Below are 12,772 nucleotides of genomic sequence, written 5' to 3' on the forward strand. Positions count from 1 at the left end.
CCCTGCAAAATCAACCTAGAAGGACATTTCTCCCCTCCAGGGCGTTCCCGCCCGCCTGGACAGCTGGGTGAGACACAGCCTCTCCTTCCCACAGCCCTCCTTCCCCAGGGGAGCTCAGCCAGCCGGTGCCTTTCCCCCAGCCATGGGCCTTGCCTTCCGGGAGGGGGTCCAGGCAGGACTCCTGGGTTCCATTCCCTGGCCCTGCAAGGGGAGAGGGGTCCAGTGGTTAGAGCAGGGGTCTTGGGAGCCAGGACTCCTGGGCTCTATCCCTGGCTTTCAAAAGGGAGTGGGGTCTGGTGGGTTACAGGGTGGGGTACTGGGAGTCAGGATTCCCGGGTTCTCTTCCTGCCAGCATCACTTGAGCACAGATAGGGGCGGGAGGGCCCGGTAGGGGGCAGTCAGGGGACAAGGAGCGAGGGGGGTGCTTTCCCCACAGCTTGCTTTATTCAGCCAATGCACAAAAGGAACCCGCAATCCCCCCCAAAGAGAAGCAGCAGCCGGTGGCTGCTGAAGGGAGGTTCACTGCAGCCCAGCACGCAGCAGAAGGGGAGGATGCCAGGGCAGGGCTCAGGGCTCCCCGATGCCTCCCCCGGCCCTGGGAGCTGGGTAGCAGATGGCCTGGAAGAGCCACTCCAGCGCGCCCCGGGCGTATTTCTTCTTTCCCGCTCTCTTCACACAGGCGCCAGGGGAGGCACATCCAACCGCAGCCTTCCTCAGGGTGATGCCACCTGGACGGGGGGAGACAGACGTGATCGGGGGCTCCCACATTCCCTCCCCCGACCTCCAAGAGGTCTCTCACACACTCCCCTCCCAGCAGGACTGCACCAGGCTCTGCAGGCAGAGGAGTCTAGTGCTCTGAGCAGGGGGCTTTAACTACGTGAGAACATAACAGAGGAATGGCCCTCCTGGGTCACCCCAAAGGTCCATCTAGCCCAGTATCCTCTGGCCAATGCCAGGTGCCCCAGAGGGAATGAACAGAACAGGGAACCTTCCAGTGATCCATCCCGTCGCCCATTCCCAGCTCCTGGCAAACAGAGGCTAGGGCCACCATCCCTGCCCATCCTGGCTGTAGCCACAGATGGACCTGTCCTCCAGGAACTTCTCTAGTTCCTGTTTGAACCCTTCGCCTTCACAACATCCCCCGGCAATGAGTTCCACAGGTTGACTGTGTGTTGTGTGAAGCAGTACTTCCTTTTGTTTGTTTTGAACCTGCTGCCTCTGGTGACCCCTCGTTCTTATGTTAGGAGGAGTAAATAACACTTACTTATTTACTTCCTCCACACCCTCCAACCTTCTCTAGACCTCAATCATATCCCCCCTTAGCCATCTCTTTTCCAGGATGAAAAGTCCCACTCTTATTAATCTCTCCTCATATGTCAGCCATTCCATCCCCCTCATCATTTTGGTTGGGCTTTTCTGAAGCTTTTCCAATTCCAATATCTCTTTTTTGAGATGGGGCGACCACATCCGCACGCAGTGTTCAAGCTGTGGGCGTCCCATGGATTTATACAGAGGCAACATGCGATTGTCTGTCTTATTTTCTGTCCCTTTCTTAATGATTCCCAGCATTCTGCTCGCTTTCTTCACAGCCGCTGCACATGGAGTGGATGATTTCAGAGAACTCTCCGCAATGACTCCAAAATCTTTCTTGAGTGGTAAATTCGACCCATCATTGTGTATGTCTACTTGGGATTACGTTTGCCCATGTGCATTACTTTGCATTTATCAACCTTGAATTTCATCTCCCGTATTGTTGCCCAGTCTCCCAGTTCTGAGAGACCCTTTAGTACCTCTTCACAGTCTGCTTTGGACTTAACTATCTTGAGTAGGTTTGTACCTTCTGCAAATTTTACCACCTCACGATTTACCCCTTTTTCCAGAACATTTTGGAATATGGTGAATAGGACTGGGCCCAGTGCAGATCCCTGGGGGACTCCCACTGTTTACCTCTCTCCCTTCTGAAAACTGATCATTTCTTCCTACCCTTTTTTCCCTATCTTTTAACCAGTTACTGAGCCATGAGAGGATTTTATCCCATGACAGCTCACTTTGCTTAAGAGCCTTTGGTGAGGGACGCTTTCTGAAAATCTAAGTACACTATATCCACGGGATCCCCCTTGTCCACATGCTTGTTGAACCCTCAGAGAATTCTAGAACATTGGTGAGGCGTGATTTCCCTTTACCGAAACCATGTTGACCCTTCCCCAACAAATTATGTTCATCTACGTGTCTGACAGTTCTCTTCTTTCCTCTAGTTTCAATAAGTTTGCCCAGTACTGAAGTCAGACTTATTGGCCTGTAGTTGCCGGGATCACCTCTGGAGCCCTTTTTAGAAAATTTGTGTGTCATTAGCCATCCTCCAGCCAGTTGGGACAGAAGCTGATTTAAATGGTAGGTTACAAACCACAGTTAGTAGTTCTGTAATTTGACGTTTGAGTTCCTTCCAAACTCTTGGGCGAATCCCATCTGGTCCTGGTGACTTATTACTGTTTAATTTATCAATTTGTTGCAAAAACTCCGGTAATGACTCCTCAATCTGGGACAGTTCCTCAGATTTGTCACCAAAACAGAATGGCTTAGGTATGGGAATCTCCCTCCCAGCCTCAGCCATGAAGACTGATGCAGAGAATTCATTTAGTTTCTCCGCAGTGGCCTTATCCACCTTGGGTGCTCCTTTGGCATCTCGACAAGTAGGACTCCTGGGTTCTCTCTGCAACTCTGCCAGGGGAGTGGAGTCTAGTGGGTCAGAGCAAGGGGGTCTGGGACTGAGCCGGGACACCTGGGCTCCACCTCGTGCTCTGTGTTCAGACCCCGCCCCCATCTGGAGGACTTACCCCGTCTTAATATCCCAGATTCCACAACACAATGGTCCTCAGTGCCGGTGCAGCCCAAGACCTCCTTCTCGTTCCAGAGATGTGGCCCCACTCTGAGGAACAACGGGCACTGCCGGCCGTTGGGGACGGAGCTCACAGTTGGCACTGAGAACAGTGAGACACACACAGTCAGCCAAGGGTGGGGAGTCACCACACATTGGGCTCAATCCCAGCTCGGGGAAGCGAGTGGGGTCCAGTGGTTAGGGATGGGGGCTTTGGGCTGGGAGCCAGGACTCCTGGGTACTCTCCAGGCAGGTGTGGCCAGAGCACGGCTCTAGGTTTGCAGCAGACACACACCTGGGATGGCCCCGGCGTTGCAGCCGTCGGTGTCACAGCAGGCGATGTTCGCCCGCACGGTGACATTGTGCACGTAGGTCAGCGAGAAGGGGCCGGGCTCACAGTTCTTGGGCTCCAGGCACGATTTACCCGTGTAGGAGAAGGAGTTTCCCACTGTGGAAGAGAAACGTAGAATCACCTCTGAGCTCCCCAATGGACCCCGAGCTGCTCCATCCTCCCCTTTTGTTCCATCCACACTACCCCCAACTAATCTCATCTTCCCCCTCCACCCCCGATAAAATCCTCTCTTCTGTCTGATCCAGGCCCCACAGCCACCCACTGCAATTCCCATCTCATCCCATCCCCTGTCTATGACATTTACTTTCCAGACGGAGCAGTCCCTGCTCCTGGAGAGGAGCAGAGTCTATTGGTTAGAGTAGGGGGAAGGGCTGGGAGCCAGGACTCCTGGGTTCGACCCCTGGCTTCAGGAGGACAATGGTGTCTACACTTAGTAGGAATCTCCTTTCACTCACCCGGCCTGAACTCTGCCACGACAGTGATGCAGGTCCCTTCCGAGGGGGCGCAGGGCTGCAGGGGGCCGGAGCACGATTGCTCTTCGGACGCACACACCTCGCATTGCAGAGCGCTCCCTGGAGGTTGGGAAAATCCCTTCTCAGTACAAACCGCGGCTCCCCACCCCTCCCCAGGCAGTGCCCGTGGGCGAAATACCACCAGGAACCAACTGTGGGAGTTGTTACCACCAATGCCTCCTCACTGAACGTGTGGGCAGGCAGATCTTGGAGAAATGCCACCTGCTTTTGCAGCAGTTCTGCCCAGTTCCATTTAACTCTCCGGATGGGGAAAGGCATCTTGCTAGCTGGTCATTTGTATCTTACTCAAAACCACAGACAAGTCTGTTTGCTGCCTGAGTGTCTGTGGCTAGAATTCATTTTCATCTTCTGACGTGGCTATCTGGGGTGCAGCTTGTGCCTGCGAACAAACCCCACACGTCTGTGTAGACAGAAAAAAAAGAATTCGGCTGCTCTGAAGAGGGGTTTCTGCCTGGCTTTGCAGTGAACCTTTCACACACACACACACACACCCCGCCGTCACTCTCTGCTCCAGGCCTCTGCCTCTCAGAGTTACATCAGCTCAGCCACACTCGACTTCAGCCCACTTTTCATCGCTGATCCTGCCAATTCTCTTCTTCAGAATACAATTCACGCTTGTTAAGCCTTTGGATTAATGGCTGTTCGTCTCCAGCCAGCGATCCCAGGAGCATGAACTCTTTCCTCTCCAGAGCGTGGGGGCCTTTAAATTCATTACGTGAGCATAAGGTAGTTTTAAGAAATAAAGAACGAAAGAAAGATTTTCCCACTTTGGTTTTTTTAGAGCATTCATGTGGAAACATCACTTAAACCTCAGAACACCTTCCCCTGCCCTTCTATGTCCCCAGACGGTTGCAAAGTTATATTATCCCTATCAAAGAAATATGGAAACTGAGGTAGAAAAAAGATGTGTTCAATTCAGGGTTAGAACCAAGAAGACAGCTGAGAACTCCTCACTCCTGACTCGCAGCCCACTCTAACCCACGAGATCCCACGCCTCTTTCAGAGCCACGGACAGAACCCGGGAGTCCTGATTTGCAGCCATCTCTGCTCAAACTCACTACACCCCAGCCCGCTTCGACAGCTGGGGAATGAGCCCAGAAGCCCTGGCTCCCAGCCCCCACCCGTTGCACCCCCATTCCCCTTTCAAACCCAGGGAATGAAGCCAGGAGTCCTGGCAGGAATCTCAGCGCTGACAGGCAGGGGAACATTTCTAGGCAGGATGACATGTGGACGGGAGGAGGAATGAGAAGAAGGAAGGACAGACGGACTCAGACCCGCTGGCCAGGCCCCTGGCGTGGGCTGTGGGAGTCCCAGACTCCAATCCCTGCTCTCCCCATGTCAGCCGGGGGACATGGCACCGGGTTTTCCTCTTGCTGGTTTTACCCACAAATTCCATCCTGACCCCAGAATCCGCCATCCACAGCGGCACGTTCCCCAAGTGAATTCCCGACCCCACCACCCGGCTCCCTGTGCCCGGGGACGGACGGGACTAACCTATGGCCAGGAGAGCGGACAGCAGGCAGAGGGGCAGAGCCACCCACATGGTGCCTGGATGTTAGCTGCAGTGACAGAACAGCGAGGACGCATCAGGCTGTGGTTTTATCCGGCAGGTTGGCAAATACCTGCCCCCTGGGGGATCGGCTGGGGCTGCCCCATGACATTCTGGTGCACCCGGAGATGGGAGATTTCACAACCCTGCATGTGACTTTGGCTGATCAGGTGATGAAATGTGTCTTGAGGCCAATTCCCTTGTGCGTTAGTGGAGATCAGTGGTTCTGCCTCTGCCAGCCGCCCTGTGTGACCTGGGACACACCACTTAGGCCCAGAGCTTCAAAGAGTTAGGTCCTGCTGAGGATCTGTGCCTCAGTTTCCCCCATCTGTTCAATGCGGGTGACTGCCCTGCCCCATCCCACAAGGTGGCTGTGAGGATAATACATTAAAGATGACGCAGGGTTCAGATACCATGATGATGCGTGCCAGACAAGTATTTAGCGAGACATGCTGGAGAGGGTGGTTAACAAGCTCCTTAGGGATGTGGTGGATGCAGCATCCCTCGACATCCCCCAGGCCAGGCTGGCTGCCCTCCTGGAAGATGCTTTCATCAAATACACGTGATCGGGCACAATGTAGGGAGGACTTCTCCAGCCTGGGCTGTGCGGCAGGTCAGAGTAGGTGCTGGGTATGGGCCCTTCTGGCCTGGGACGCCAGGAAAAGGGGTGAGGTGGCTCCCAGGAATCACCAGCCCTCGGGGCGCTGGTTTCATCTGTAAATAATTTTTGTGACTGTTTCGCTTCTAACCAGAAGCGAAGGAAAATGCAGGCTATTCCTTCTCCTGTGTATCCTCCGCCACGCCCATGGAATATCTTCCTCTTCTTCGGGAACGGGGTCTTTGTGAAGATTCAATCCCGGACCAGCTCTACGAACAGCTGCAATACCCGGTTCTCTCCTGTCTGTACGTCTCTGCATCCCTCCCTGCTTCTTCCCAGTGGCCCAGGCTCCGACTGAGTGTCAAACTGGTTCGGAAAAGGTTCTTTTCTGGAGAAGGGTGGGGTCCCGTGTAGCACCTGGTGCCATAGGGGGGACCCTGATCTCAGGGGAGGGAGGCGTGCAGTGCCTGGCACAATGGGGGGCCCCCAGTAGCAGGCTGGGGGGATCTATGCAGTGCCCAGTGCAATCAGGGCCCCTGCTCTGGGGAGTCTGTGCAGCTCTTGGCACAAGGAGGTCCCTGATCTCAGTTATTGCGGTGCTAGAAATAAGTGGTAACAAAGTAGAGAAGGCACCTGTCCTCAGCCCTGCCCGTCAACCCCCACCAACCCTCTCTTTGGGGGTCTTGCAGGGCCGATCATCAACACCGTCTAGACGGGAGGCCGGTGCCCGATCTGCATTGCCCCTGGTCGGAGCAGCTGTTCCAGCACGGAGACCCTGCAGTGCAAGGGCAGTGCCAGCCAGTACATTTCCATCAGCGGGCAGATCTGGGAAGGTGAGCGCCTGTCCCGGATTCCTTCCAGCCCCGGCTCTCCGGGCCCATCGGCACTAGGACAAAGGGAGGCCCAGGCCGGGATTTCCAGTGGGCCAGGCCCCCGCAGCCTCCCGGCAGTTCCCGCTTTACCTGGCTATGCCCTTGGCCCAGCTCTGGGCAAGGCTCAGCCCCAGGCTCCCTATGGGGCCAGAGCCTCTTGTCACACCCTGTGGCTTTGCAAGCGAGTTCGGAGCCACGCTCCCCTGTTTCAAAGCCAGCCGGCTTCCCCCTCTCCCTGTGGACATGGCTCTGACCCGTGTTTAAACCCAAACCCCGCTCCGTCCACACACAGAGCCCCCTGCCCCCTGCCCCCACCTGCCCTGCCCTGCCAGGGCAGCTCAGCCAGGGGAGCCTGCACCCCTACCCGCAGTGCAGCGGTGGCGGATTAGCCAATGGGCCGCCAGGGCCTGTGCCCAGCAGCCTCAGCCCATTGGGGGCCCCCTGGAAAATGGGCACCCCTGCACCCCAAGCCCGGTGCCTGGCAGAAGTGCCAGGTGGCGGGGGAAGCCCCAGCGCCCGGATCCCAGCTGCGTCTGTGGCCCGGGGACTGGAAGAGCTCTCACCCCCAGTTGGCGGCGGGACAGATCTTTCCTGGTCTTGGGGCCGTGGGCGGGGGGGCTGCAAGGGGGTGGGTGGACTGGGACAGGACTGTGGGGGGAACCGGGGCAGGGCCACGGGGGAGGGAGCAGAACAGGGGTGGGACTGCAGGCAGAAGGGGCGGGCGGGCCCCAGGGCCTGCACAGCCCAGCCTTCCCAGCTTCTCACTGGCCACCATCAGCCTGAAGTAGCAACCGCCACCGATGGAAGAAAAAGAGACGTCCACCATGCAGCGTGCGGCCAGCTGCTCCCCAGGGCCGGGCAGCTGAGCTCTCACCACTGTGACCTGCCCTGGGGTCCCGGTTGCTGTCCTGTGGATGCCGTCCCTCCCCTCGACCTCCAACCTAGACCTCCCCCACTGCAACTGGAGACCATTGCTCCTCGTTCTGTCATCTGCCACCACTGAGAACTGCCGAGCTCCATCCCCTTTGGAACCCCCCTGAGGTAGTTGAAGGCTGCTATCAAATTCCCCCTCACTCTTCTCTTCTGCAGACGAAAGAAGCCCAGTTCCCTCAGCCTCCCCTCCTAAGTCACGTGCTCCAGCCCCCTAATCCTTTTCGTTGTCCTCCGCTGGACTCTCTCCAATTTGTCCACATCCCTTCTGTAGTGGGGGGCCCAAAACTGGATCCAGTACTCCAGATGTGGCCTCACCAGTGCCGAATAGAGGGGAACAATCTCTTCCCTCCATCTGCTGGCAACGCGCCTACTGATGCAGCTCAAAATGCCGTTGGCCTTCTTGGCAACAAGGCCACCCTGCTGTCTCATAGCCAGCTTCTCATGCACTGTAATCCCCAGGTCCTTCTCTGCGGAAAGGTTGGCAAATACCTACCCCTAACGGATTGGCTGGGGCTGCCTCGTGACATCCTGGTGGGACCGGAGATGGGAGATTTCACAACCCTGCATGTGACACTGGCTGATCAGGTGATGCCAATGTGTCTTGAGGCCAATTCCTTGTGCATTCGTGGAGACCAGTGGTTCTCAGCCAGGGGTCCGTGTACCCCAGGGGTACACACAGGTCTTCCAGGGTGGTACATCAGCTCATCTTGATGTTTGCCTCATTTTACAACGGGCCAGATATAAAGCACTAGGGAAGTCAGTACGAGCTAAAATTTCCTGACACAATGACTTGTTTGTGCAGCTCTATGTACTATCCACTGAACTTTCAGAACAATATTTATATCCCAGTGGAGTTATCTTATAATTACACAGTGGAAATGAGAAAGGCAGCTATTTGTCAGTCACAGTGTGGCCGTGACACTTTTATATATTTTTAAAATAACATAAGAACGGACCTGTCATAAATATAAAGGGAAGGGGAACCACCTTTCTGTCCCTGGAGCTCTAAAATCCCTCATGGCCAGTGGCAAAACACTTTCACCTGTTGTCATAAATATAAAGGGAAGTGTAAACCCCTTTATAATCCCTCCTGTCCAGAGGAAAAATCCTCTCACCTGTAACGGGTTAAGAAGCTAAAGGTAACCTCGCTGGCACCTGACCAAAATGACCAATGAGGAGATAAGATGCTTTCAAAAGCTGGGAGGAGGGAGAAAAACAAAGAGTCTGTGTCTGTCTGTGTGATGCTTTTGCCGGGGACAGAACAGGAATGGACTCTTAGAATTTAGTAAGTAATCTAGCTAGGTATGTGTTAGATTATGATTTCTTTAAATGGCTGAGAAAATAGCTGTGCTGAATAGAATGGATATTCCTGTCTGTGTGTCTTTTTGTAACTTAAGGTTTTGCCTGGAGGGATTCTCTCTGTTTTGAATCTAATTCCCCTGTAAGGTATTTGCCATCCTGATTTTACAGAGGTGATTCTTTTCTACTTCTATTAAAAGTCTTCTTGTAAGGAAACTCAATGCTTTTTCTTTGTTCTAAGATCCAAGGGTTTGGGTCTGTGGTCACCTATGCAAATTGGTGAGGATTTTTACCAAACCTTCCCCAGGAAGTGGGGGGCAAGGTTTGGGAGGATTTGGGGGGAAAGATGTGTCCAAACTATGTTTCCCAGTAAACCCAGCTAAAGTTTGGTGGTGGCAGTAGAAATCTAGGGGCAAAGGACAAAATTAATTTGTACCTTGGGGAAAGTAAGCTTAGGAGATTTTCATGCAGGTCCCCACATCTGTACCCTAGAGTTCAGAGTGGGGAAGCAACCTTGACATGGTGGCAGAGTGGTGGGATTAACCTGAAATCATTTTGAGATCAATTTGAGATTTTTTTGAACCAGAAAAACGGATTTTAAAAAGGAAATTTTTTTTCCTTTGGGGCTGCTGGAAAGGAGGTCCAACTGAAAGCAACTAGAAAAGGAGGACTTGTGGCACCTTAGAGACTAACCAATTTATTAGAGCACACAAGTCCTCCTTTTCTTTTTGCGAATACAGACTAACACGGCTGTTACTCTGAAACCTGAAAGCAACTAGTTTTTTCTCCGCTTTGGGGCCAGAGCAGAGACAAAAGGGGATTATCTTTGTGAATAGGGGGTTTTTTTTTAGGATTTTGATTTTTTTTTCGAAAGAGCACAGATTTCAACACATTTTTTTTTTCCTTTGGGGCTGCTGATAAGCAGGTTTCCAAGTAGTTGGAGGTTTTTTGCTTTGATTTGGGGCCAGAGCAGAGACAAAGGGAATTGTCTTTTTCTGTAGGCTGACAATCACTATCAGAGAATAGGTATCCTATTCCAGCACAGCAAAATTTTACAGCCAAGTTTTGTTTGTTTGTTTATTTCCAAACCTCGGGTGTAAAGTTAGTTAAAAACAGAGAGGTTCGGATGACAGAATCCACGGCTCAAGAAATGCTGGAATTAGCCAGATTTCAGGCTGAGGGAAAAACAAAAGGAACATGAAAGACAGATAGAACTCATGCGGCTGGAGAAGGAGGCCAGAGCAGAGACAAAGGGAATTGTCTTTTTCTGTAGGCTGCCCACAGGAGGGAAATGGAGGCAAGGAAGCATGTGGAGGAGGAGAAGGAAAAAGAGAGGCAGCATGTGGAGGAGGAGGAGGAGAAAGAGAGGAAGCATGAACTGGAGATGGAGAAGGTAAAGACTCAGCAGAATATACCAACAAACCCTAGCAATCCTTCTCCAGGTAGCACTTCCCATCCCAGAAAGTTCCCCACCTACAAGGCAGGCGATGATACCGAGGCCTTCTTAGAAAACTTCAAAAGGGCCTGCCTTGGGTACAGCATCTCTGCAGACCAAGACATGGTAGAGCTGAGGCCGCAGCTCAGTGGACCCTGAGCTGAGGTGGTGGCAGAAATGCCAAAAGAACACATGAACAAGTATGAACTGTTTAAATCCAAGGCGAGAGTCAGAACGGGGATAACACCCGAGCATTCTCGTCGGAGGTTCAGAGCCCTAAGCTGCAAACCAGACGTGTCATTTACCCGACATGCCTACCACATTGTGAAACACTGCGATGCCTGGATATCAGGAGCAAGTGTTGAATCTCCAGTAAATTTGCCCTTCCTAATGCAAATGGAAAAATTCTTAGAGGGTGTTCCTGAGGAAATAGAAAAATACATCCTAGATGGGAAGCCCAAAACTGTAATCGAGGCAGGAGAGACTGAAGACAGATGGGTAGAGGTGGCAGAGAAGAAGAAAACTGGTCGCAGTTGGAGCGGAGACCAGAAGGGACAACCCCAGACCACACCCTATTTCCGGGAGCCACCCAAGACCCCACCTACCTCCCAAAGAACCCTCCAAACACCTTATCGTCCCACCACCCCATTCTCCAGCAACCCACCTCACCCCAGTGACCCTTCAGCTGGACGATGTTTTAAATGTAACGAGCAGGGGCATGTAAAGGCCAACTGCCCCAAGAACCCCAACAGATTACAGTTCATTGCACCGGAATCACACCAAAGATCCGCAGGCCCAGATACCTCCCAGATACCCTTGGAGTGGAGGGAAACTGTGAGTGTGGGTGGGAAGAAGGTCACCGCGTGGAGGGACACCGGAGCACAAGTGTCAGCTATCCATGCTTCCTTAGTGGACCCCAATTTAATCAACCCAGTGATCCAAGTGACGATTCAACCCTTCAAGTCCCACTCTTTCCATTTGCCTACAGCCAAATTGCCTGTCCAGTACCAGGGCTGGTCAGGAACTTGGACTTTTGCAGTCAATGATGATTATCCCATCCCCATGCTCTTGGGGGAAGACTTGGTCAATCATGTGAAGCGGGCCAAGAGGGTGGGAATGGTCACCCGCAGCCAGGCTAAACAAGCCGTGAGGCCTAGCTCTGTTCCGGAAACTTCTCTCAGGACCCGGTCAGAGGTGATGGACCTGGACCCCAGGACAATGTCTGCAACAGCAGTTGTGGATCCAGTCCCAGAGACCCAGACGGAACCAGTCCCAGAACCGGAACCAGAGGAACAACCAGCACCAGACCCATTGCCAGCACTGAATCCAGTACTTGCAACCTCAGCACCAGAGGGCCCCACCGAACCTGAACCAGCAGCAGCCCATAACCCTACACAAGAGGCTCAGCCAGAGCCTGAACCCCAACATAGTGTCCCAGCGGAGAGCGGTTCACAGTCAACGGAAATAGCCCCACCCCCTACATTGCTTCCAGAAGGACCAAGCATAGGTCCACAATCCAATGAGGAACTGATGTCTTCAGAATCAAGAGAAAAGTTCCAGACTGAACAGGAAGAGGATGAAAGCCTCCAGAGAGTTTGGACGGCAGCACGGAGCAACCCACCACCTCTCAGCTCTTCTATTCGATCCAGGTTTGTTATAGAAAGATGATTTTTATACAAAGGAACTCTTTCTGGTGGACACCAGGAAGACTGGCATCCTCAGAGACAGTTGTTAGTTCCAACTAAATACCGGGCCAAGCTCTTGAGCTTAGCCCACGATCACCCTAGTGGCCATGCTGGGCTGAACAGGACCAAAGACCTTTTGGAGGGGCCATTCCACAAGGAGGGAATGGGCAAAGATGTTTCTACCTATGTCCGGTCTTGTGAAGGATGCCAAAGAGTGGGAAAACCCCAAGACCAGGTGAAAGCCCTTCTCCAACCACTCCCCATCATTGAAGTTAGTCTCTAAGGTGCCACAAGTCCTCCTTTTCCATTTCAGTGAGTAGCTGTGGATATTCTGGGTCCTTTTCTGAAAAAGACACCCAGAGGGAAGCAGTACAGACTGACTTTCATGGATTTTGCCACCCAATGGCCAGAAGCAGTAGCTCTAAGGAACCCCAGGGCTAAAAGTGTGTGCCAGGCACTAGCAGACATTTTTGCCAGGGTAGGTTGGCCCTCCGACATCCTCACAGGTGCAGGGACTAATTTCCTGGCAGGAACTATGGAAAACCTCTGGGAAGCTCATGGGGTAAGTCACTTGGTTGCCACTCCTTACCACCATCAAACAAACGGCATGGTGGAGAAGTTTAATGGGACTTTGGGGGCCA

The 12,772-nt window shown here is 53.1% G+C and overlaps 1 pseudogene; it reads right to left on the reverse strand.

Moving 5' to 3' along the window:
• Positions 1-567: 567 nt before the first annotated feature.
• LOC140902791 (phospholipase A2 inhibitor and Ly6/PLAUR domain-containing protein-like) lies at positions 568-5,347 on the reverse strand (annotated as a pseudogene).
• Between the last annotated feature and the right edge of the window lie 7,425 nt (positions 5,348-12,772).

Source organism: Lepidochelys kempii, chromosome 24 (genome assembly GCF_965140265.1).
Source record: "Lepidochelys kempii isolate rLepKem1 chromosome 24, rLepKem1.hap2, whole genome shotgun sequence".
NCBI classification, from domain to species: Eukaryota; Metazoa; Chordata; order Testudines; family Cheloniidae; genus Lepidochelys; species Lepidochelys kempii.